The 24,199-nt window shown below is 41.6% G+C and overlaps 1 protein-coding gene across 4 annotated transcripts in view; it reads right to left on the bottom strand.

Moving 5' to 3' along the window:
* Window positions 1-24,199, bottom strand: part of LOC112230783 (erbin) — a 116,845-nt gene that overhangs the window by 75,352 nt on the left and 17,294 nt on the right. For 3 of the 4 annotated variants that reach the window (XM_024397072.2, XM_024397073.2, XM_024397074.2), the window contains exon 2: window positions 16,954-17,029. The exons of the other annotated variant lie outside the window; for it this stretch is intronic. The gene's annotated coding sequence lies outside the window, so the exon portion shown is untranslated. The remainder of the gene's footprint in view (window positions 1-16,953; window positions 17,030-24,199) is intronic. 4 annotated transcript variants of the gene reach the window in all.

The following is a 24,199-nucleotide window of genomic DNA, read 5'->3' as shown; positions in this document are numbered from 1 at the left end:
ATCAGTCTGGCTGTACCTCAATCTGAAGGCAGTATGGTTTGATGTGACTGAAATGCATCTGAAAACCTATTGGAAAGAAGATCAGCAAGCAATAATTTTGTATTATATTCTGTGCAAAAAAATGATAATGATTGATGTTTTTTTCCCCCAGTCTGATTTAGTGTCTGGTCTGTCCACTCTGTTCTAATGAGTCCTGCACGGCTTGAGGGAAGCAGAAGACAAATACGTGTTCCTGAGCGCCTTTCAGTGACGGGGTCGTAATATTTTGTGTGGTCGTAATACCTCTTGAAGCTAGCGGGCACTATTTTTATGTTTGGAAAAATAACGTTCCCAAAGTAAACGGCCTATTTCTCAGGACCAGATGCTAGAATATGCATATAATTGACAGATTAATATAGAAAACACTAAAGTTTCCAAAACTATCAAAATATTGTCTGCTAGAACTGCTATTGCAGGCGAAACCCTGAGAAAAATCAAACCAGGAAGTGGCCTCTATTTTGAAAACTCCATGTTCCATAGCCTCCCTTTGCTCCATTTAAAGGGATATCAACCAGATTCATTTTCCTATCGCTTCCTCAAGGTGTCAACAGTCTTCAGACATAGTTTCAGGCTTTTATTTTGAAAAATGAGCCAGAACGATAACGTCACGTGGTCACATGAGTTTTGAGAGTTTGGATAGGTATAACTTTTCCCTCTCCCACTGTGAAAGACATTTACGGTTGATATATTATCGATTATATATTTTAAAAACAACCTGAGGATTGATTATAAAAAACGTTTGACATGTTTCTGTGGACATTACGGATATTATTTGAAATGTGTCTGCGTTGTCGTGACCGCTCTTTCCTGTGGATTTCTGAACATAATGCACCAAACAAACTGAGGTATTTTGGATATAAAAATAATCTTTATGGAACAAAATGAACATTTGTTGTGTAACTGGGAGTCTCGTGAGTAAAAACATCTGAAGATCAAAGGTAAATGGTTCATTTGATTGCTTTTCTGATTTTCGTGACCAAGGTACCTGATAAGTGTACTTAATGTTTTGTCATGCGATCGATAAACTTACACAAACGCTTGGATTGCTTTCGCTGTAAAGCATCATTTCAAATCTGAGATGACAGGTGGATTAACAAAAGGCTAAACTGTGTTTTGCAATATTGCACTTGTGATTTCATGAATATGAATATTTTTTGTAATATTATTTGACTGAGGCGCTATGCTATTCAGCGGTTGCTGATGACAATTATCCCGCTTAAGGGATGGGTAGCGTCAAGAAGCAAAAACGTTCAAAAGATAGTCACATTTGTAGGAAGAAAACTGAAACTCTGGTTATTACAACCACACCTAGCGGCTAACGGAGGTTACTAACGTAACCCTGTTTTTTGGGGGTTGTTTTTTTGCACGATCCCATTTGCTATTCAGGTGACCCCACATGGGGTCACGACACTTAGTTTGGGAAACGCTGTATTAAGGGGAGGGATCATTATTTCCTGGTTGGCCATGAGTCAAAAGGAAGAACAATCATCACACAGGGATTCACTGCCTTGTTTGTCAAAGGGAAGGCCTTCGGTCTGTCAACTTAAAACTAGTGATGAAAACAACCTCTGAGGTAAAGCAACATGATGACCACCAAGCTTACATTAGAAGCAGCCCAGAGTGGTTTATGGATGATATGAAACTTCAACACTATTCAGAGCAGCAGGAGCAGACAAGGGAAGGCCTAGACAATATCCATGTAGGCACTGCTAAAAAAAAAAGAAAGTAGGTAAATGTACAGCCTAACAAATGGCATCACCACCATATTCTGTCGTGACACATTTCTCTTGTCAATTAGCCTATATGGGGAAAATAACACACACTGACCTACACCTGACCTCTGTTGGGAGTCTGGCTTGGACACATACTTCCATAAGGTCCACGGCATATCTCCCCACCACACCACACCACACACTAGCAAGCACGCAATCACACGCAAGTATCGGCAGAAACCGAATCCGGGAACACAGAAAAGCAGACTTCCAGTGGGAACAGATTCACTGATTCAAATTCATTTAGCAGGGTAAGGAAAGACACTTGCAGTTTGCACAGTCAGAATCTATATCCAAAAGTCTAGAAAGCCCTCACACTAATCCATCAGGCAAAATGGATACAAACTAATTCACCTGAAATGTATCCAGCCTGTCCACCACACGTTATTGCTAGCCAGTTGGCACATTCAGTTTGGACATTCATACATTGATTCAAACATGTAAATATTCAACATACAGATAAGTCTTGGGCCTAGTATAAAATGCAAGATAAACCAGGTGCCACGTTATTTGCCAGTACCTTCCAAATAAGCAGCACAGCTAGCTCAGTCTGTCCGTCTCTCACATTGCATGTGGCCTCGGCCTTATCGACCGTGCATACAGTGACAGGGCACAGTTCATTTGTGTATCACCCATGTTCATGCATTCAAACAAGAGGCCTCAATGTTGGATGCAGATTAGGTTACACTACACAAAGGTAACTCAGTGAAAGAGTCAGGCTAAGACATACACAGGCTCGTTCTACCTCCACATTGCTGCTGTGTGTTGCTTGGTAACTCAGTGAAAGAGTCAGGCTAAGACATACACAGGCTCGTTCTACCTCCACATTGCTGCTGTGTGTTGCTTGGTAACTCAGTGAAAGAGTCAGGCTAAGACATACACAGGCTCGTTCTACCTCCACATTGCTGCTGTGTGTTGCTTGCTGGATGTGATTCAAGCAATTGAAAAGCCGTCTAACAATTACGTCGGCAATTCACACCTGCACACACACTTTATCTTGGCACGTTTCTTCCACCCACTGTTTGGCGTACCCCCCCCCCCAAGACGTTTAATGCGTTTCAAGCCAAGACATTGAAGCTGCAGGGAAAGCGATCCCTCCATAGGACAGAGCTCAACAACATGGCAGTCAAAAAAAAACACAAAAAAAGCCACAACGCCACGTCTGGTTAATATCGAACAGTGTTGAGGCCAGGCCAGGCACCCTCCTGCAATGGAAAATGCACTGGAAGGGAGCATAGGGAAGAAGTGTGTTGGGATTAATGTTGTCATCACAGAGGAGCTGCTGCTGTTCTGAAGCTTATAATGCACAGGCATTCATCAGCACAGTGCACCCCCAGCATTCAACCTGGATCTCAACCAGCCCTCCATTTCTTTCTCCATGTTCGTTGCGTAGGTCTTTTTCGTTCCCCTATTTCCATTTCTCACTCTGCCTCCATTGTCCTTTTCTGGCACTCTTTCATCTCCCGCTTTTTCCCCTCTCTCTCCTGCTTTTCCTCGTTGTCCTTTCTCTGCTCTTTCTTCCTACCTTTCTCTCCCACTATCACTCTCTCTCAGCAGCCCAGCACTTAGCCAACAACGAGGCTACACTTCCCTGTTTGAAGTTAAACAGTGGCTTAAGAGGATTCATTGATCTCTGGAGAAGCCGGCTGCGTTTGATGTTCTGTTCTACACTTGATCCAAGCAACGTAGTGCAGGTATTTGTTGATTAAAAAAGGGAGCGAGAGCGCCAGGAGTCTAAAATGTGCTATTGAAACACCAACGTTGATGAAAGGGACAAGGAACTCATCAACCAACCATCCAAATGTTATTTATTTAGAAATCTTCTCTTGAAGTGCTTCACAGTGACCCGGCCTACATGAGTCTTCCTTCCTCATATAGGCCTGAGCCATGAGTCTACTCTTTTGCCAGAGTGTTTGATCTCCCCTACAGCCTCATTCATTAGGGCTGGTGGGGCTCTGAAGAGGGGCCGACTGGCAAGCAGCCCCAGTTCAACTGGGCACTCTGGAACAGGCCTACATGGAGAACCTCTGGCCCGGGCAGACAGGCTAATTTCAGCTGCTGCCCCAGTTACAACAGTAACAGTTCTGTAGTGTAGACTACAGTACCATCTGCCTGGATCAGACTCTGTGGGCGGCAGGGAGAGAAAGGCAGAGAAATGGTGCATGGCACATAATCCTGTTTTGGTCCAAAAGAGAGTCTGCTGTTTCACTTGGAATGGGTCACAATAATAGAAATAGCCTTTCTCCAGACCTCAGATAAATGAATCAGGCCTGTTACTAGGGGAAAAAAACTTTTTGGTCAGTAATGAATGACAGGTTTGGACCAGTTCTTGACAAGCTGTCAACCAGGCAAGTTATTGACTAAATAGATGTAAAAAAATAAAAATAAAAATAATAATTAACCATTAATTAACTAGGCAAGTCAGTTAAGAACAAATTCTTATTTTCTATGACGCCCTACCGGGGAACAGTGGATTAATTGCCTTGTTCAGGGGCAGAACGACAATTTTTACCTTGTCAGCTCGGGGATTCGATCATGCAACCTTTCGGTTACTGGCCCAACACACTAACCACTAGGCTACCTGCCTCCCAATGTAATACCTTTGTTACTGATGCAATCTTTCTATCACAATGTGCAATCTGCATATCCCTCTATAAGCATACTAGGGATAGCACAATTACTGTATAACCGACAGTTACGGATGAAGACTCATGAAAATAAAATAACCGTCAAAACTGTTTCCTTTTTTTACAAACCACTGTCTGAAGACGGGACGGCCGGGCATTTGAGGTAGTTTTTGCAATAACATGGACTCTACTGTGATGAAACTTTGTTGCTAAAAGCAAGGTGATGTAGCAAACGATAATAGCACACGTAGAATGTTCATTTAAATTATGAGCGATATACCAGAGCCATATACTTACGGGGTGTTCGTAAATTCACTCTGGCTGTCTACTCCAATAACAATCTGTATTTTTGGACACCGATTTGGCCGATCTTTTTGTTACACCTTTATTTAATCTTTATTTAACTAGGCAAGTCAGCTAAAAACACAGTCTTATTTTCATTGACGGCCTAGGAACGGTGTGTTAACTGCCTTGTTCAGGGGCAGAACAACAGATTTTCACCTTGTCAGCTCGGTGATTCAATCTTGCAACCTTACAGTTAACTAGTCCAACGCTCTAACCACCTGCCTCTCATTGCACTCCACGAGGAGCCTGCCTGTTACGCGAATGCAGTAAGCCAAGGTAAGTTGCTAGCTAGCATTAAACTTATCTTAGAAAAAACAATCAATCATAATCACTAGTTAACTACACATGGTTAATGATATTACTAGTTTATCTAGCGTGTCCTGCGTTGCATATAATCGATGCGGTGCGTATTCATGAAAAAGGACTGTCGTTGCTCCAATATGTACCTAACCATAAACATCAATGCCTTTCTTAAAATCAATACACAGAATTATATATTTTTTAAACCTGTATATTTAGCTAAAAGAAATCCAGGTTAGCAGGCAATATTAACCAGGTGAAATTGTGTCATTTCTCTTGCGTTCATTGCACGCAGTCAGTCTATATTGCAACAGTTTGGGCTGCCTAATTTGCCAGAATTTTACTTAATTATGACATAACATTGAAGGTTGTGTAATGTAACAGGAACATTTAGACTTAGGGATGCCACCCATTAGATAAAATATGGAACGGTAATGTATTTCATTGAAAGAATAAACGTCTTGTTTTCAAGATAGTTTCCAGATTCGACCATATTAATGACCTAAGGCTCGTATTTGTGTGTGTTATTATGTTGTAATTAAGTCTATGATTTGATAGAGCAGTCTGACTGAGCGATGGTAGGCAGCAGCAGGCTAGTAAGCATTCATTCAAACAGTACTTTTGTGCGTTTCAGCCAGCAGCTCTCTGCAATGCTTCAAGCATTGCGCTGTTTATGACTTCAAGCCTATCAACTCCCGAGATTAGGCTGGTGTAACCGATGTGAAATGGCTAGGTAGTTAGCGGGGTGCGCGCTAATAGCGTTTCAAACGTCACTCGCTCTGAGCCTTCTAGTAGTTGTTCCCCTTGCTCTGCATGGGTAACGCTGCTTCGAGGGTGGCTGTTGTCGATGTGTTCCTGGTTCGAGCCCAGGTAGGAGCGAGGAGAGTAACAGAAACTATACTGTTACACTGGCAATACTAAAGTGCCAATAAGAACATCCAATAGTCAAAGGTATATGAAATACAAATGTTAGAGAGAGAAATAGTCCTATAATAACTACAACCTAAAACTTCTTACCTGGGAATATTAAAGACTCATGTTAAAAGGAACCACCAGCTTTCATATGTTCTCATGTTCTGAGCAAGGAACTTAAACGTTAGCTTTCTTACATGGCCCATATTGCACTTTTACTTTCTTCTCCAACACTGTTTTTGCATTATTTAAATCAAATTGAACATGTTTCATTACTTATTTGAGGCTAAATTGATTTTATTGATGTATTATATTAAGTTAAAATAAGTGTTCATTCAGTATTGTCGTAATTGTCATTATTACAAATAAATACATTTAAAATATATATTTTCTAAATAAAAAAAACACATATATATATTTAAAAAAAAATGGGTATCAGCTTTTTTTGGTCCTCCAATAATCGATATCGGTATTGGCGTTGAAAAATCATAAATCGGTCGACCTCTACTCTGAACACTCCAAGAGCGAAACACTGTGCACTTACGAAAAAGCCAATCTGACAACCCTGAATTTACGAACGCCCAGATCGCACTCTGACACTCCAGATTGAATTTACGAACACACCCCTAAACACTCAGTTTTAGTATTAAAGAATATACATTCCCCATGGCTGCCATAGAATGCTGAAGTGTCATGCAAATGCCTCATAACGCAGAAACTGCATTTGCCCAACTATAAATACATAGCAATACTGTTAACTGATGTGGCTAATGCAATAGAATGTCTTTTTTGTAATGTCAGGTGAGTTGAATCAAATCACAGCACATATTGATGGGTACAGCTCCTTTTTTTACTTCCTGCTTTGCTTCTATGGGTACACTCACAATGGCCGCCAGTCCACCCATTATACCATCAAAACTTCAGGGTTTTGTGCCATTTGAACAGTTATTATAGAAAGCTTGGTCATTTGGTTGGCAAATTACCGTCATCCAAAATGACACGACCATCACAGCCCTAAAGCATACAATCCAGTGTTTCTACTATATGCATTCAGCAGCTGTATGTAGATATATAGGTTTGTGTCTGTGTCCTCAGACAAGTTTGATGTCACTCAGTCAGAACGCGCACCGGCAGTTCATCGTTTTCCTCTACCCTCGCCCGCTTGTTAGATATTATGGACATTAATAGCTTCACGATCATCCTATGGTCCTCAGACACTTGATCTGAAAGATGTACCTTACATGAATAGCCAATCCCTGCAAAACAGTTCATGATAGTGCTAACAGGAGGCAACAACAATCTAGATGATCAGATCAAAAACGTGAGAAGTGATAGGGTAAAATCATGACGCAAAGGGAGTAGATTACGATACTTATCCTACTACTCGCCATACCTCTAGTAAAGAAGTTGGGTGACCAAGTGTGGATGAGTGCATTGAATGATTGATCTCCATCAATATGACCTTTTTGACTTGGGCTGGCGTCATCGCCTCGCTATTACAGCCGTTAACAGCCATTCGACCCACTGACTAATAGGCTACCATCTCACTAACGATACAGAGGCTTATAAATCAAGAGTTCCTCTTGGGCCACAGCTATAAACAGTACAGTTCGCAATCATGCAAGGACAGAGAAGGACGACAAGACATGGTCTGCTGTAACCATTTTCTCACAGGGCCTGAGAGGCTACAGTACTGTAGTATGGTACAGTACAGTATATGTACTCCACAAACGTAACCATTTCCTACAGGGCTAACTTCAGTTGAACATGAGGCAGGTGCTAGTTAACCTATCAACCACCAAGCAGACTATTGGCCATAGATTACAACTCTACATTTGACTGTTATCAAACACAAAATTACCCCCTGCTGCCGACCAGTGGGGCTTGACACTACACAGAGTCAAGGTGACAGTAATCAATATGCTTTAGATAGTGAATCGATAAATAGTCAGTGTGGAGAGGCTTACACAGATAGCCTTCCACTTCAAGTCACAGTGACCATTGATTTGGTGATTTACCTTTATCCCACCAGTCAAATGATCATACAAATAGACATCCTTATTTCTAAACAGAGAATCAGTGCTCAATTTCAAAGAAACACACCGAATGGTCTACTAGAGAAACACATGATGCAAAAACGTGGGATGGGGTCGGTTTGCAATCAGGTGGTTTGGCTCTTGAAAGCATTTTTAAACCTCCTGCGACACTAGGTTTTCTGAAAGAACTCGGCCTACATCGCAAAGGTTTTTATGTGACAGCAGTATAGCATAAGCACAGGTTCTCCTTGCAATATGTCTACCCTGGGCTTGGTTATTAGCAGAGAGCTTAACCCCGACACTGTGTTGATTGAAGAGTGTGTCGGCGTGTATTAAGAGTGTGTAGGTAGGCCCACATTTGCAGTCGAGTGGTTACATCCTCTTCCTCTTGGTGATCTTACAGATCCATGATGATCAGTTTTCACTACCTGAGAACAGTAGACTGATACTCCCAGAGGAGAGTGATAGTCACAGAGGGCTGCTTTTTCTGCTGGTGTGCTCATGCAAAACATGAGTAAAACCTGACAAGCATCAAAAAGAGCAGTATCCCACCCTGTTCCCCTGGTGCCCAAAAGATAGTGCACATCTGACACGTTGGCCGATCAAATACAGGGTAGGAAGATCTTCTGCATCACTCAAACCAGCATCATCTTTCCTCAGAGAGGGGAGAGCATAGTTTTATCTCAGCCCTGATTGTGTTGATCCCCTTTTCAAACAGCTGCACGCATCACAAGCAGTGGCGGAAATGAAAGACTTAGCAACCGAGAGTCTTGAATCAGATCTCTTTAGGTGAGCTATCACAGAAACTAGAAAGTCACCCTTTCCAGGACTTGTTGCATATTCCATATGCTTGACAAAGCTAAAGTTAGACCAGTAACCAAGCAAGGCTATCTATTTTTTTTTTACCCGATTCAGTTTAGTCTTTTCCCAAATTCCTTTTTTCCCCCCCATTTAGTTTTTCTAGGTTACCGTTTCCCCCATTTTTAGTTTTTTTTTTGCGCTCAAAAATCACACTAATTAAATAGAAGAAAAACAAACAAAATTGGATGTTCTAAGTCTACAACAATCCTTAAACCACATCAGGAGACATCGTTTGAGTAGGGATGTGACAAATAAAATGTAAGAAAATGGACCAGTTCTCCATTAAAAAGATAACACATCATACAATTGCATGTCAAATCCTATTGTGTGGTATGACCGCTAGGGGGAATGACGTTATACCGCAATTATACAGTAGACAACATCTGGAATCTGCATTGGGCAAGCGAAATCTTGTCACAGACATCCGTTGATTCATGTTGACCATAGCGTTCCTTCCATTTATTATGTGCATTAGCAACTCAAAAACAATAAATAAACCTAGCCAGGTGATCAGTTATTCTCCCGACATTCACTCTTTCCTCAGTTACTTGTCTCTTAATTTAGATCCAACCACTCATTAATTGAATCAGATGGCTCTTTCATCACAAAACCCACTGATATTGCCAACTATTTTAATTACTTTTCACATTGCCTAAGTTTGCTTATCTTGCCAAACTCAGCAACAAACACTGACACTACACATCCAAGTATATCTGAGCAAATTATGAAAGTCAAGAAATGTACTTTTGATTCTGTAAAGTCAGTGCGGAAGATGTGAAAAAAGTATTATAGTCTATCAACAATGACAAGCCACCGGGGTCTGACAATCGATGGACATTACTGAGGATAATAGCGGATGATACTGCCACATCTTCAATTTAAGCCTACTAAAAAGTGTGTGCCCTCAGGCCTGAAGGGAAGCAAAAATTGCTTGGAGTAATCTTGGATTGTAAACTATCATGGTCAAAAGAAATATTGATACAACAGTAGCTAAGATGGGGAGAAGTCTATCCATAATAAAGCGCTGCTCTGCCTTAACTAACAAGGTAGGTCCTACAGGCCCTAGTTTTGTTGCAACTAGACTACTGTTCCGTAGTGTGGTCAATTGCATATGCATACGCACACATTGTGATATTGTTGTACGGTGGTTTTGAACATTTTGTGTGGTGGTGTAGGGACGTTATATGATGTACCGTTTCATCTTTAGCTCATTCAGTACAAACATAGATCACTGTTGGATCTTTTATTTTATATGTTATGTGGGTGCTTTGGTGTGTTTGGACCCCAGGAAGAATGGGGATCCCTAATAAAGACAAATCTACACCAGGGGTTCCCAAACTTTTTTGGGTTCCCAAACATTTTGATATCTGAAAATTCTCACGACCACCAACCATGTGGAAAAAAAAAACGTAATTTGCAAAACATTAACAATATTTCTGATTGTATTCTCAACTCACCATCATATACTTTTAATGTGGTGTTATGAAAGTAAATTGCAAATTAGTCTGACAATGTATCTTATCTCACGACCACTAATGAGATGGGTGTGCTTTTTTTTTTTTAAGTTCCCCCCCTTATAATTTTCAGCTAATCCGACCACCCTCCCCTAACTTGAATAAACTAAATGGACAACAACACTTAGGCTTCTATTTCAAACTTAGATAATTTGTCCTTTGTTTGTTTTTAGTCCCATCCTTCAGCTACCCTCAAACCCTCCCATCAATCTATCTCTGAAGCCCACCCAGTTTTGATTTCTATTTGCCATAGTTTTATCAACTGTGCCATTTCAAAAGATCTGAACCTATATACATTTCACGCACACAGTATATTTTTACATTTGTTATCTTGTTATTTTTAGTCCCACCCTTCAGCTACCCTCAACCCTCCATCTCTGAACACCATGCAGTTTTGATTTCTATTTGCAATATATTTTTCAGAGATGGGTGTAATTGATGCATGATGCGTCAGAGCTTCTCAAAGTCATGGGGTTTGGTCGACAGTGCATACCATCTCTCCTGTCACATACAACATGGATCGATATTTGTTTTTAATGCAGCACTGAAATCACGTACCATGAGTTTTAATGCGCAGAGGGAGATGGCACAGTATTCCCTTTGAGTCAGTAGCCAAAACCCCTCCAATGAATGTGTTGTCTACAGCATTTGGTCACGACAGCTTGATCTGCTGCTCGATGACTGGCATTTCAACAGTCAGGATCACAGTCAAAACGATTTCGCTGATTCGGTCACGCATCCTTAGATTTCTTTTGTATTTCCCCTGCATGCTTGCTTTCAGTTCCCAAATATGTCTGTTACATAGGCAAGGAGACACATTTTCTTTTAATTACACAGAAAGTCTGTTTTTTTACTTCCATTGCGAATGACAATAGTCCCTCTCTCAATTTAAAAAATCTTACTAAAAATCCCCTTCGAAAACCACCAAGCCTCAGTGTGAAATAGAACATTGTCATGGTCTGATCCCATATCTCCACATAGTTTTGTGAACAGGAGTGCGCAATGTAGTTTGCGATCAAAGTTACCTGCAGCATATTCCAAGATGGCGTAGCAGTGGGATGTCTGTTTTGATTGTCTTGTCCTGTCTGTTTATATTGTTTTTCTTCGTATATATTTTTTTTAGATTTTTAATCTCAATTTCCGTCTACAGCCTGAACATACTCTCCTGCAACCCGCCAATGTGGTATGGATCTGCTATTTTTTTATACTTTAGAACCGGAACCCCCTTCAGAAGCTAGCAAGCTAACTAGCTACTAGTCAGTTAGCCACTGCTAGCGGTCATCACCGATAACCCGGACATCTGCCAGCCTCAGCCCGGTCAATTCCTGCCAGTCTGCACAGCACGAAATTAACCCAGAGCATATCGGGCTGCTTTTCTCTACCACGTCTTTGGATTCCTACCGCAAGCTCTGAACCTTTACTCCGGATCATCGCAGCTAGCTAGCTGCTATCCGACTGGCTACTCCTGGCTAACGTCTCGGTCCCGATGCAAGCACCAGTTAGCCTTGAGCTAGCCTCAAGCCAGGCCCATCTCCCGGCTAGCCAAAGAGATCCATCAGACAATTCCTGGGCTTCAATACCTCTTGACAATTGGCCTGGACCCTTTGCTGCCGACAGGGAGCCTCGCCGATCAATCACTACCAGTCTGCCGAAGTAACCGTCCAAGGGAGTTTCAACAGGCTCTCCCGTTGCGACGTCCCCGAGGCCCATCTGCTAGCCGCCTAGCCCCAAGCTGCTAGCTGCCTAGCAACTCACTGGACCCTATGATCACTCGGCTACACATGCCTCTCCCGAATGTCAATATGCCTTGCCTATTGCTGTTTTGGTTAGTGATTGTCTTATTTCACTGTAGAGCCTCCAGCCCTGCTCAATATGCCTTAGCTAGCCCTTTTGTTCCACCCCCTACACATGCGGTGACCTCACCTGGCTTAAATGGTAACTCTAGAGAACAAAAACCTCTCTCCGTCAATAAATGCCTAGGCTTACCTCCACTCTACTCACATCCTACCATACCCTCGTCTGTACATTATGCCTTGAATCTATTGTTCCGCGCCCAGAAATCTGCTCCTTTAACTCTGTTCCAAACGTACTAGACGACCAGTTCTTTTAGCCTTTAGCCGTACTCTTATCCTACTCCTCCTTTGTTCCTCTGCTGATGTAGAGATGTAGAGATTAACCCAGGCCCTGCAGCCCCCAGCATTACTCCCGTTCCCCAGGCGCTCTCATTTGTTGACTTCTGTAACCGTAAAAGCATTGGTTTCGTGCATGTTAACATTAGAAGTTTGTTTTATTCACTGTTTTAGCACACTCCACCAACCCGGATGTCCTAGCCATGTCTGAATCTTAGCTTAGGAAGGCCACCAAAAACCCTGAAGTTTCCATCCCTAACTATAACATTTTCTAACAAGATAGAATTACCAAAGGGGGCGGAGTTGCAATCTACTGCAGAGATCGTCTGCAGAGTTCTGTCATACTATCCAGGTCTGTGCCCAAACAATTCAAGCTTCTACTTTTAAAAATCCACCTTTCCAGAAACAAGTCTCTCACCGTTGCCACTTGTTATAGACCCTCTTCAGCCCCAGCTGTGCCCTGGACACCATATGTGAATTGGTCGCCCCCCCATCTATCTTCAGAGTTCGTACTATTAGGTGACCTAAACTGGGACATGCTTAACACCCAGGCCGTCCTACAATCTAAGCTAGATGCCCTCAATCTCACAAATGATCAAGGAACCTACCAGGTACAACACCAAATCCACAACCATGGGCACTCTCTTAGATATCAACCTGACCAACTTTCCCTCTAAATACACCTCTACTGTCTTCAACCTGGATTTCAGCGATCACTGCTTGCATGTGTAATGGGTCCACGGTCAAACGACCACCCATCATCACTGTCAAACGCTCCCTAAAACACTTAAGCAAGCAGGCCTTTCTAATCGACCTGGCCCGGGTATCCTGGAAGGATATTGACCTCATCCCGTCAGTAGAGGATACTTGGTTGCTCTTCAAAAGTGCTTTCCTCTCCATCTTAAATAAGCATCCCCATTCAAAAAATGTAGAACTAAGAACAGATATAGCCCTTGGTTCACCCCAGACTTGACTGCCCTTAACCAGCACAAAAACATCCTGTGGCGTTCCGCATTAGCATCGAACAGCCCCCACGATATGCAACTTTTCAGGGAAGTCAGGAACCAATATACTCAGCCACTTAGCTTTCCTAAGGCTAGCTTTTTCAAACAGAAATTTGCTTCCTGTAGCACTAATTCCCAAAAGTTTTGGGACACTAAAGTCCCAAAACTTTAGCACCTCCAGCTGCCCACTGCACTGAGGATAGGAAACACTATCACCACCGATAAATCTACAATAACCGATCATTTCAAAAAGCATTTTTCTATGGCTGGCCATGCTTTCCACCTGACTACCTGGCCAACATCTTGGCACCCCCTGCAGCAACTTGCCAAAACTCCCCCCAGCTTCTCCTTCACCCAAATTCAGACAGCTGATGTTCTGAAAGAGCTGCAAAATCTGGATCCCTACAAATCAGCTGAGCTAGACATTCTGGACCCTCACTTTCTAAAATGAACTGCCGAAATTGTTGCAAACCCTATTACTAGCCTATTTAACCTCTCTTTTGTACCGTCTGAGATCCCCAAAGATTGGAAAGCTGCCGCAGTCATCTCCCCCTTCAAAAGGGGGAGATACTCTAGACCCAAACTGTTATAGACCTATATACATTCTGCCCTGCCTTTCTAAAATTTTCGAAAGCCAAGATAACAGATCACCGACCATTTCGAATCCCACCGTACCTTCTCCACTATGCAATCTGGTTTCCGACCTGGTCATGGGTGCACCTCAGCCACGCTCAAGGTCCTAAACATTATCATAACCACCATCGATAAAAGACAGTACTGTGCAGCCGTCTTCATCGACCTGGCCAAGGCTTTCGACTCTGTCAATCACTGCATTCTTTCGGCAGACTTAATAGCCTTGGCTTCTCAAATGACTGCCTCGCCTGATTCACCAACTACTTCTCAGATGGAGTTCGGTGTGTCAAATCGGAGGGCCTGTTGTCCGGACCTCTGGCAGTCTATGGGGGTGCCACAGAGTTCAATTCTCAGGCCGACTCTTTTCTCTGTATATATCAATGATGTCGCTCTTGCTGCTGGTGATTCTCTGATCCACCTCTACAAAACTCCTTCCGTGGCCTCCAACTGCTTTTAAATGCCAGTAAAAGTAAGTGCATGCTCTTCAAACGATTGCTGCCCGCAATCCTGCCCGACTAGCATCACTACTCTGGACGGTTCTGACCTAGAATGTGGACAACTATATATGTCTAGGTGTCTGGTGAGACTGTAAACTCTCTTTCCAAACTCACATTAAGCATCTCCAATACAATATTAAATCGGCTTCCTATTTCGCAACAAAGCCTCCGTCACTCATGCTGCCAAACATGCCCTCGTAAATCTGACTATCCTACCAATCCTCGACTTCATTTACAACATCGTCATTTCCAAAATAGCCCCAAACACTCTACTCAGCAAACTGGACGTAGTCTATCACAGTGCCATCCGTTTTGTCACCAAAGCCCCATATACTAGCAACCACTGCGACCTGTATGCTTTCGTTGGCTGGCCCTCACTACATACCTGTCGCCAAACCCACTGGCTCCAGGTCATCTATAAGTCTTTGCTAGGTAAAGCCCCGCCTTATCTCAATTCACTGGTCACCATAGCAACACCCACCCATAGCACGCGCTCCAGCAGGTATATTTCACTGGTCATCCCCAAAGCCAACACTTCCTTTGGCCACCTTTCCTTCCAGTTCTCTGCTGCCAATGACTGGAACGATTTGCAAAAATCTCTGAAGCTGGAGTCTTACATCTCCCTCTCCAACTTTAAACAGCAGCTTACCGATCACTGTACACAGCCAATCTGTAAATAGCACACCCAACTACCTCATCCCCATATTATTACATAACCTCTTGCTCTTTTGCACCGCAGTATCTCTACTTGCACATCACTCCAGTAGTAATGCTAAATTGTAATTATTTTGTCTCTATGGCACATTTATTGCCTACCTGTGCAAAAGCCCGCCTTTCGATCCCATTGAATCTGTTTTTCGTCAATATAGCCAAGCAGCACATGAACATCACCATTGCATGAACGGTTATCATGATAACAATGTGTTCTCGTGAATAGAATCCCCCGACATGTAGAGAAAACAAAAGTCAATGAATGGGCATCTCGGCCCTCACAGCTAACATCAGGTGGGGAGATTGAGTTGTTCAGTCAGTTTCCTCTTGATTGCTAGCTAGAGCATAAATTCTTAGTTTAACAGTGTAATCTGACAACAGTATTGATGCGAGTTTCTACGTCTCTGCCTCCCCACACATTGTTTACACCATATTAATTACGGCCAGTAATATCAGTCTCTGCAATAGTGTGTGGTTTCATAGCGTAGTGGGCTTAGCCAATTACCATGGGAATGATTCAAGTGAAACGGTCAAGTGCCGTCTTTTCCCCATGATCTAAGAGCGCTCTCTGGTTGAATTTAAAATTTTGCATTTGAATAATTTTTATTTAGATTAAGGTTAACCACATTACAATGACTGAGTCAAAAGACGTTACAATATTAGACCAGGATTTTGGAAATTCTCCCAGCGACCCCATTTTCATATCAGGTGACCCCCACATTGGGTCTTCACCCCTAGTTTGAGAACCGCTGTTCTACACACACACACGTACTGCACACCCAAGCTCCCATAAGCCTACGGAAATGACTGCCTATGCAAACATTTTTTAAATGAAGGGATACACAAAAACTGTAGACAAGCTACATTGCTTGCCAAATCACAACAGCTATGTCACAAATTCAAAATGGACTGGTTGATTAAAATAGGGAATATATTTATCTACCTCTACCACTCCAGTATCCTTGCACATTGTAAATATGGTATTTGCACTGACCCCAGAACTGTATATATAACAAATAAAAATATAAAAAACACACACACACACACTTTAACCCTACATATATGTACATGGCTACCTCAATTACCTTATACCCCTGCACATTGACACCGCACTGGTATATTTAGAAAATGAATTAATTTTCTAATAACTTCAAGACAACGGATTTCCTACTAAGTTCAACAAATACTTAAATATTGTTGAATTCTGTTTTAATGCCTGGATTCTGTTAACACTGATTTTATGAGGCCCTAGCTATGCAGACTAGGCTATAGAGAATCCCCAGATTGCATTGTTACAGGAAGGATCTGGGAAAGGTAGGCACTTGGATAACAAATGGAGGTCGTCCAAAAAACGCTTCTTTATTATTCAATGCCACCATTGTTCAGAGTCACGATGTTATCCAGAGCCATGTTGTACAGAGCACGGATCAAGGTCAAGCCCAGTAGGTTGCTTATCATCTCTGTATGACTTATCGTAGCCACACATGGCTTTAACCAGCAAATCGGGAATGTTGACTATAGTAAACAGGAAAATATAAAACGTGGGCGGTCTACACTGCAATGCTTTTCTTACCTTGTCATTTATGACCTAGGCCCCTGGATCCCAGCTGATGGCAGGTGAGAGACCCAACAGCAGCACAGGTGCTTATCTGGAGAAGGGAATAAGCAGATTTGCTGTGTTAAGTACAGATGCACTTACGGTAAATCTTGTCAATCTAAGCGTTAAGTCTAAATGACCTGTTATTGGCCCATTACCCATATATTATTAGTAGGATTTTTACATTTTAGAGGCCACCCTGTTGGCCGTAGTGACAAAATGTTGCTTTTTTTAAAGCTACTTTCATGCAATTCTACACATTTTGTCATGCGGTGGAGAGAAAAATGTACCGTTTTGTAATTTCCTGCAATTCTACAGTTTATGCTATCTGAGTGACTCAAACATTAAAACAAAATCAACGGGGGCCCCATGCCATGAATTTTTGATTCTCCCTGGCTGTCTAGCTTTTCTTTTAGGGATTGCTAGTTCTCAAAGATGGTCTCATAAAAAATATATAGGTCCATTATCTTTTCTACATATCTGGTTTTGGTCATTTAGGTTTACAATTTAGTTGTTTTTTCTATGCAGAAAAAAACCCTGATTAGGCAGGATTATCTGAGCCAAGTTATCTACTTAAACCAATATGGAGAAAGATAGGGGAGGCTGATGTAAGGCTTTTGAAAAAGAGCTCATAGTAACACTAGGTGTCCAGGATTTCACCATCCCCCACTCTGAAGCTGGGGCGGCAGGTAGCCTGGTGGTTAGAGCATTGGGCCAGTAACCGAAAGGTTGCTGGATTGAATCCCCGAGCTGACAATGTAAAAATCTGTCGTTCTGCCCCTGAACAAGGCACTGTTCCCCGGTAGGCCGTCATTGTAAATAAGAATTTGTTCTTAACTGAAAGCTCTGAGGCAGTGCATAGGTCTACATTTCATTTGGTGTCGTTTTTCATATAGACTTTTGTGACCCCCCCACAAATTGAAATTCTACAATAAACTTAAAACATACAAAATAACCTATATCTTGGGCAACAATTACATTTATAAAACAGAAATCTGTGTTTACAATTTGATTCAATAGTCAATGTAACCTAATAAGCTATCTTTAATGCATGCGAGCTAAATAGAAATGTAACTAGCCCATTATTGTATTGTTGTAAGGACATGCCTGAATAGAGTATTGGTGAATGAAACATTTGTGAGACGTCAGATGGATGACAATAGCTCTATTATTATGACTAAGGCAGGGAGCGGGACGAGAAATATGCATGAAATCGTAGGCAAACAACTGGATTGCGGCATTATTTTAACTTGTCACAAAGAAATGTATCCTGTTTGACAAAGAACCTCCAGTTCAAAACGAGTCAGAAAACTTTTATTCTGAATAAAGCATTTTGCAGTATGATAATCCTCCACTGTTGTTGTGGGCAAATTAATGATACTATCCTATTCCATTATGGTGGAATAACTAGGCTTTTTTAGGCTACATATGTGGTTTGTCATCTCAAAAAACATTGCTAGATTAGCTGTATGTTCTGTCAAGATCGGGGCTAAAGGATGCTTTATCCTAAACTACATTATGAAAATATATCCAAACACCTCTTGGAAAGCCACAGGAATAAAGTAGCATTAAAATACACAGCCTAGTGTAGACTAGAGTGTAGCCAGTAAGGCCCATACTGTGGATAGACACTACACAGTGTAGAACATCCACACAGGATGGGGCTCAAACAGTACACATGGATATTTCTGCCATTGAAAGTATACATTTTGGGGGGTGGAAAACCGCTTTCAGTGTAAACTTAAAGCAGATATTAAGTATGTAGAAGATATAGTGGACCTAGATATTTGTAAATAATATAATCGTTAAGAACTAACAAACAGTAAAATAAAGAATTGAAAAATTCCCATAATTTAGCAGAATTGATTAGATAAATAACAGCATTAGCCATTGCAAAATGCATAGAGTTGCAGAAAATTAGCTTTAAAAAACCTGCTCAATTTTCTCACCTACATGGATAAGTCTGTAGAATTTAAGGAAATTGGCACAAAAAAAAAACAGCCCACTACCTAAGCCCCTTTTTGCTGCAGAAAAAAACCCTGGGATGATAATGATCATTCCTCTTGGCCCAGCGTAGCATGCCCTACATCAGGCCAGTATTGTCTGCCTGTTCATGTCATTGCGGCCCGTGGCCTTGCCAGCTGATCTGACACAAACCCAAATCAGCCCTGGGCTCATCCTCACCCCCCGACTATCCCTGTGCCGATACAGCACAATGGAGCTACAGTGCAGCCCAACGCAGTGTGTGTATGTGTGCGAGGGGTTTTAATTGCACATAGGCCCTGACTCTCACAGTCAGCTGAGCACACTATTGGGCTGCATCATCGCCACTTATTACATTCTGCTCCACTTCCTCCGGAGAGCTTTTATGTCTGTCATGTATTAAGGATTTACTGTGGCCACACACACCCAGCATCCATTTATAGGCCTACAGAATACACACACACAGTGCATATATATGCAAAAACACAAGAACTCACGTATGCACCACTCGTAGGTGCACACTCACAAGTACAATGGGGTTACTGTAGTACTCTCCCTCTGGTGTGCTGCGAAGTGAAGAGCCTGTCTGCCTGACCTGCACCTAGCAGACACCATCACATACACAGGGCAGATCATTAGAAAGACTGGAGCAGTGGAGGACACAGTGTGGTGAGGGGAAGAGCAGGAGATAGCCACCATTACAATGGACGCAGTGTGTACCGCATAGGCCTGTCTGTCATTCCTGGCACCCGTTTCGGCTACATGTAATATTGTGGTGTGCTTATGCATAAATATGCTCCTAGATTGTCTCTCTGTGTAGGCACTCCATATAAAATAAGGATGTGGGTTTGTGAATATGTAACAGCCATGCAGCAGTAGTAGTGAAAAGGGGAGGAAGGGAGAGAGAGGGAGTGAGTAAGACAGATGTTCTCTAAAGTGGGTCACAGAGGCAGGCAAATTAGTAGGGAGAGGCAGAGTGCACAGATGTGAGTTCAATTTGACAGACTGGCATGTCAAATGTTTCACAAACTGACACCTCCCAACAAATATTAGGGTTATATTATAAAGTCAACAAAATATTGCGAATTGCCTACCAAGAATGGGTTTTTGGCTGAAATTAAACGGGCTACTGGCTACTTTTCAAAATGCGCATTGAGGCATAATCGGATGGTGTGGCGAGCGATGGCAAACAAACAACCAGCACATCAAACAGAATATTCAGCACAAGATGCTGAATTCAACATCATTGCACACAGTCTACTGAAAATAAGATCATGCACAGATTCAGAAAGGTGTGAGATGATAAGAGGAGGAATGGAACTAGGAGTCATCACATCAATCTAATGGTTAGTTCTGACACTGTCATCTGTGAGATAATGGTTAATTTAGCCCAACACAGCCAAGTGAAGGGGATTTTGTGTTGCCTCTTTCAACAACAACTTGTGTACAGCTACCAAGGCTTTCACCCCTCTAACACACATCATTATCTTCTACAAACGGACACAAACAAATCTCTCAATGCCTCAATGGCTCATTTCTGTATACAAACAAATCAAATTCTCTTCTCCATTTTTGTCCCAGTATCACTCTGAAATGTCTTACAAAAGACACTTACGGTAAAGCACACCCAAAGGAAGCCCAGAATTGCAAAAATGGGCCGCCATTTAACGTTAGCATCAATATTTCTGAGAAAACTATAGTGCTAAATCGGCCGCTTTTCACTTATCTGCTCAGACATAGGCCTATCAATAAACGTACCGTTTTTTACTGTATGGAATCCTGCTGTTGGCCATTTTAATCAAACAGCCCAGTCTCCTCAGCAACATACGGGTCAATGCCTGTAGATGAGCTGTCCTGGTCTGACCCAGGGTTTCCGTTGGGTCTGAGCGGAGCGACCGGTGTTTAACACCATCATGTGTCCGAGTTCTACAGAGAACAAGGCAATGCATCTCCGTGCAAGAGGCGTCACTACAGTCCCTGGTTCGAATCCAGGCTCTATCACATCTGGCTGTGATTGGGAGTCCCATAGGGCAGCGCACAATCGGCCCAGCGTCGTCTGGGTTTGGCCGGGGTAGGCAGTCATTGTAAATAAGAATTTGTTCTTAACCGACTTGCCTAGTTATATAAAAAGGTTACACTGACCAAAAAATGATTTTGTTGGCATTTACGTATGTCCCCATTACCAGTAAAACATTATCAAACCTATTTCTTTCACTTACTTGCTGTGCTGTTTTGTTGTTCATTTCTTCAGTCGTTTCACTCAACCAGGATTTCGAAAGAACGCCAATTGGGTCTTTACGTGTCAAAAAATATAATTTTATTTTGAAGGCAAACAACAAATTCCACTATTGTGCCTAATCCTTATTGTGGCTAGCTCCACAACAGATAACCCGTCCGGTCGAGCCTCACTAGCCAGATGACGCTAGCTGGCGGCTTATAACGTTAGCTTTGAGAAACTGGGTTAAGTAGCTGGCTAGCTATTTATTTTCATGAACTGAAGTTCAATTTCAATAGGCGAACAACAAGTGGCAACCTAGCTAATACTTACAAGGATTCCAAAATCATTGCTAAGAATAATGAAAATGACTGCAATTTCTACTGGTCATTGTTTTCAGGCTGGTTGTATTGGTGCTAGCTAGGTACCAAGCTAGCTACCCCAGAAGTTGTGGTCAAACAAAAGATGCTTTATTACCAACTCTGAAATTATAAACACATCTTTCGTGGCGGGTGCTTGCAGACTTTTTTGTAGCTTTGACAGTGCAACTGCATCTTTTTTGACACGCAAAGACCCAAAACAGGGTTCCATAGAATGCATGTCGTGAAGCTAATAGCAGTGACTCTATTACTGTGCAACTCTGTTAGGGCAACATCGGACTAAATAGTGTACTTGGTAGTGTGTACCGGGGCTCGACCAGGCGGCGAAAGCCCACATCACCCACGACAGAGAACGGTTGATTGTCAAGGACAATGAATCCCATTATCTTGGATTTCGCCTTTGGAGTTGTCTCGCTAAAATGTTACTCTTTCAAATGACTGCTTGACTTGTTGACTGCTCGATCCACACAGTAGACATTGTGGGCTACTTTAGGAATGCTGTGTTGCACGTATAGCGTAACATTTTACGTGGCGTCATTACGTAATGTACCTACGTTATATAGGTGCGCATGTCGGCTTTGACATCGGTTTTACACATCGGGCGTTAAACTAGACATCGGCCGATACCGATGTTGGCATTTTCTAGCAATTATGGTATGTTCACCGATATATCGTGCATCTCTACTCTCAACCCTGTCCGTGGAATCCCCCACGGACACTGCAGCCCACTGAGACCGGGAGCAAAAAGTAACCGTCATGGTGTCACACTATGCATATGTATTGGTTTTGTTGACAAAGCCACACAACCCAGTGAACACAGAGATAAAAGCATTCTCTTGGGCCTCCTGATGACTTCCAGTTTGAGAAATGTCAGTTAACTGGCTGTTGATGAGTTGAACAAAGGGGAATCAGTGAAAGGGGTGGACAGTGAACTTGACAATGTCAAAGCCAAAATGACTGAAATAGGCCCCATTTCTAGAGAGGAGCCACAGGGGAAGTCACTGATGTGCTACAGGGGGGACATTTATACATTGGCAGTCGAAAAGGCCAGACCCTACTCCCTATAGATGATGAATGGGGTTTCAATGTCATTTCTAAAGTGATTCAGATTAGAGAGGGAGTGTGGGAGAGAGAGCAGACTTGTGCTTATTCTTAAGGACGCAGATAGAAAAATCCAACGGTCCCAAAGCTGCTGTCACAGGCAGCAGATAAATGGGTGATAGATACACTGAATCAAAATGTAATTTGTGCACACAAAATTTGAGGGAAATAAGGTTTTTGTGAGTATGGATCATTTCTGGGATCTTTTATTTCAGCTCATGAAACATGGGACGAACACTTGATATGTTGCGTTTATATTTAAAATGTTATAGATTTTTTTGTTATACAGTACCAGTCAAAAATTTGTACAGCTACTCATTCAATGGTTTTTCTTTATTTGTACTATTTTCCACATTGTAGAATAATAGTGAAGACATCAAAATTATGGAACAACACATACGGAATACTTCCATTTTTGCAGTAATGCTGCAATTAGTTGGTTGTAATTTTGAGTTAGGCACACATTTCCATATATTTGTGTTTGCTGCATGTGTGACCTAAATCCACCAGTCCTATTTATGATATAATTTCCAAAGATACATTTTTATAAAAAATATTTTTACCCATTGGTATATTTGAATTTAACCACAATATTAGATCGGTTTTCTTTCTTGGTGGATTATATTGAAATTGCAACTAACTTTCTATGGTTTGTTTTTTTAAAAAGCGATATTTGGGAGTTGATTTCCTTCCTGAAAGTGTAATCTGAATAAAGGGGAAAAATCCATTCTTGAACATGGGGTGAGACATTCTTTTTAATTTCTTATTAATTTTCTAGAGAACCAGTTCAGATTTAAATGAGAGGTCTAATGCTTTAATATTTAATCATTTCTGCCCTCTGAATTCATATTAATTATAAAAATAGGCCCGTTTAATTTGATCTGGCTTACCATTACAAATAAAATTGAATATTTTTTGCTCATATAATTTAAATAACTGTTTGCTTGGTGTAGGAAAATAAGAAAATAGGTCAAATGGGATACAGTGGGGCAAAAAAATATTTAGTCAGCCACCAATTGTGCAAGTTCTCCCACTTAAAAAGATGAGAGGCCTGTAATTTTCATCATAGGTACACTTCAACTATGACAGACAAAATTAGAAGAAGAAAAATCCAGAAAAATCACATTGTAGGATTTTTAATGAATTTATTTGCAAATTATGGTGGAAAATAAGTATTTGGTCAATAACAAGTTTCTCAAAACTTTGTTATATACCCTTTGTTGGCAATGACAGAGATCAAACGTTTTCTGTAAGTCTTCACAAGATTTTCACACACTGTTGCTGGTATTTTGGCCCATGCCTCCATTATTGTTGGATCCGATTTTAATAGCTAACATTTCGATGGCCATAATAAATAGATACGCCGATAATGGACAACCTTGTTTTACTTCAACAGTTTAAAACTTTCTGAGTATACATTATTTACTATTTTACACCTAGGGTTACCATACATGACTGTAATCCATTTTAAAAGAGATTCTCCAAAATTGAAATGTTCCAGGCTTTTATATATAAACTCCAGTCATACTTTATCAAAAGCCTT

Source organism: Oncorhynchus tshawytscha, linkage group LG33, assembly GCF_018296145.1.
Source record: "Oncorhynchus tshawytscha isolate Ot180627B linkage group LG33, Otsh_v2.0, whole genome shotgun sequence".
NCBI classification, from domain to species: domain Eukaryota; kingdom Metazoa; phylum Chordata; class Actinopteri; order Salmoniformes; family Salmonidae; genus Oncorhynchus; species Oncorhynchus tshawytscha.
Note: the sequence above shows the minus strand (reverse complement) of the source record. Positions and strands in the feature narration are given on the sequence as shown.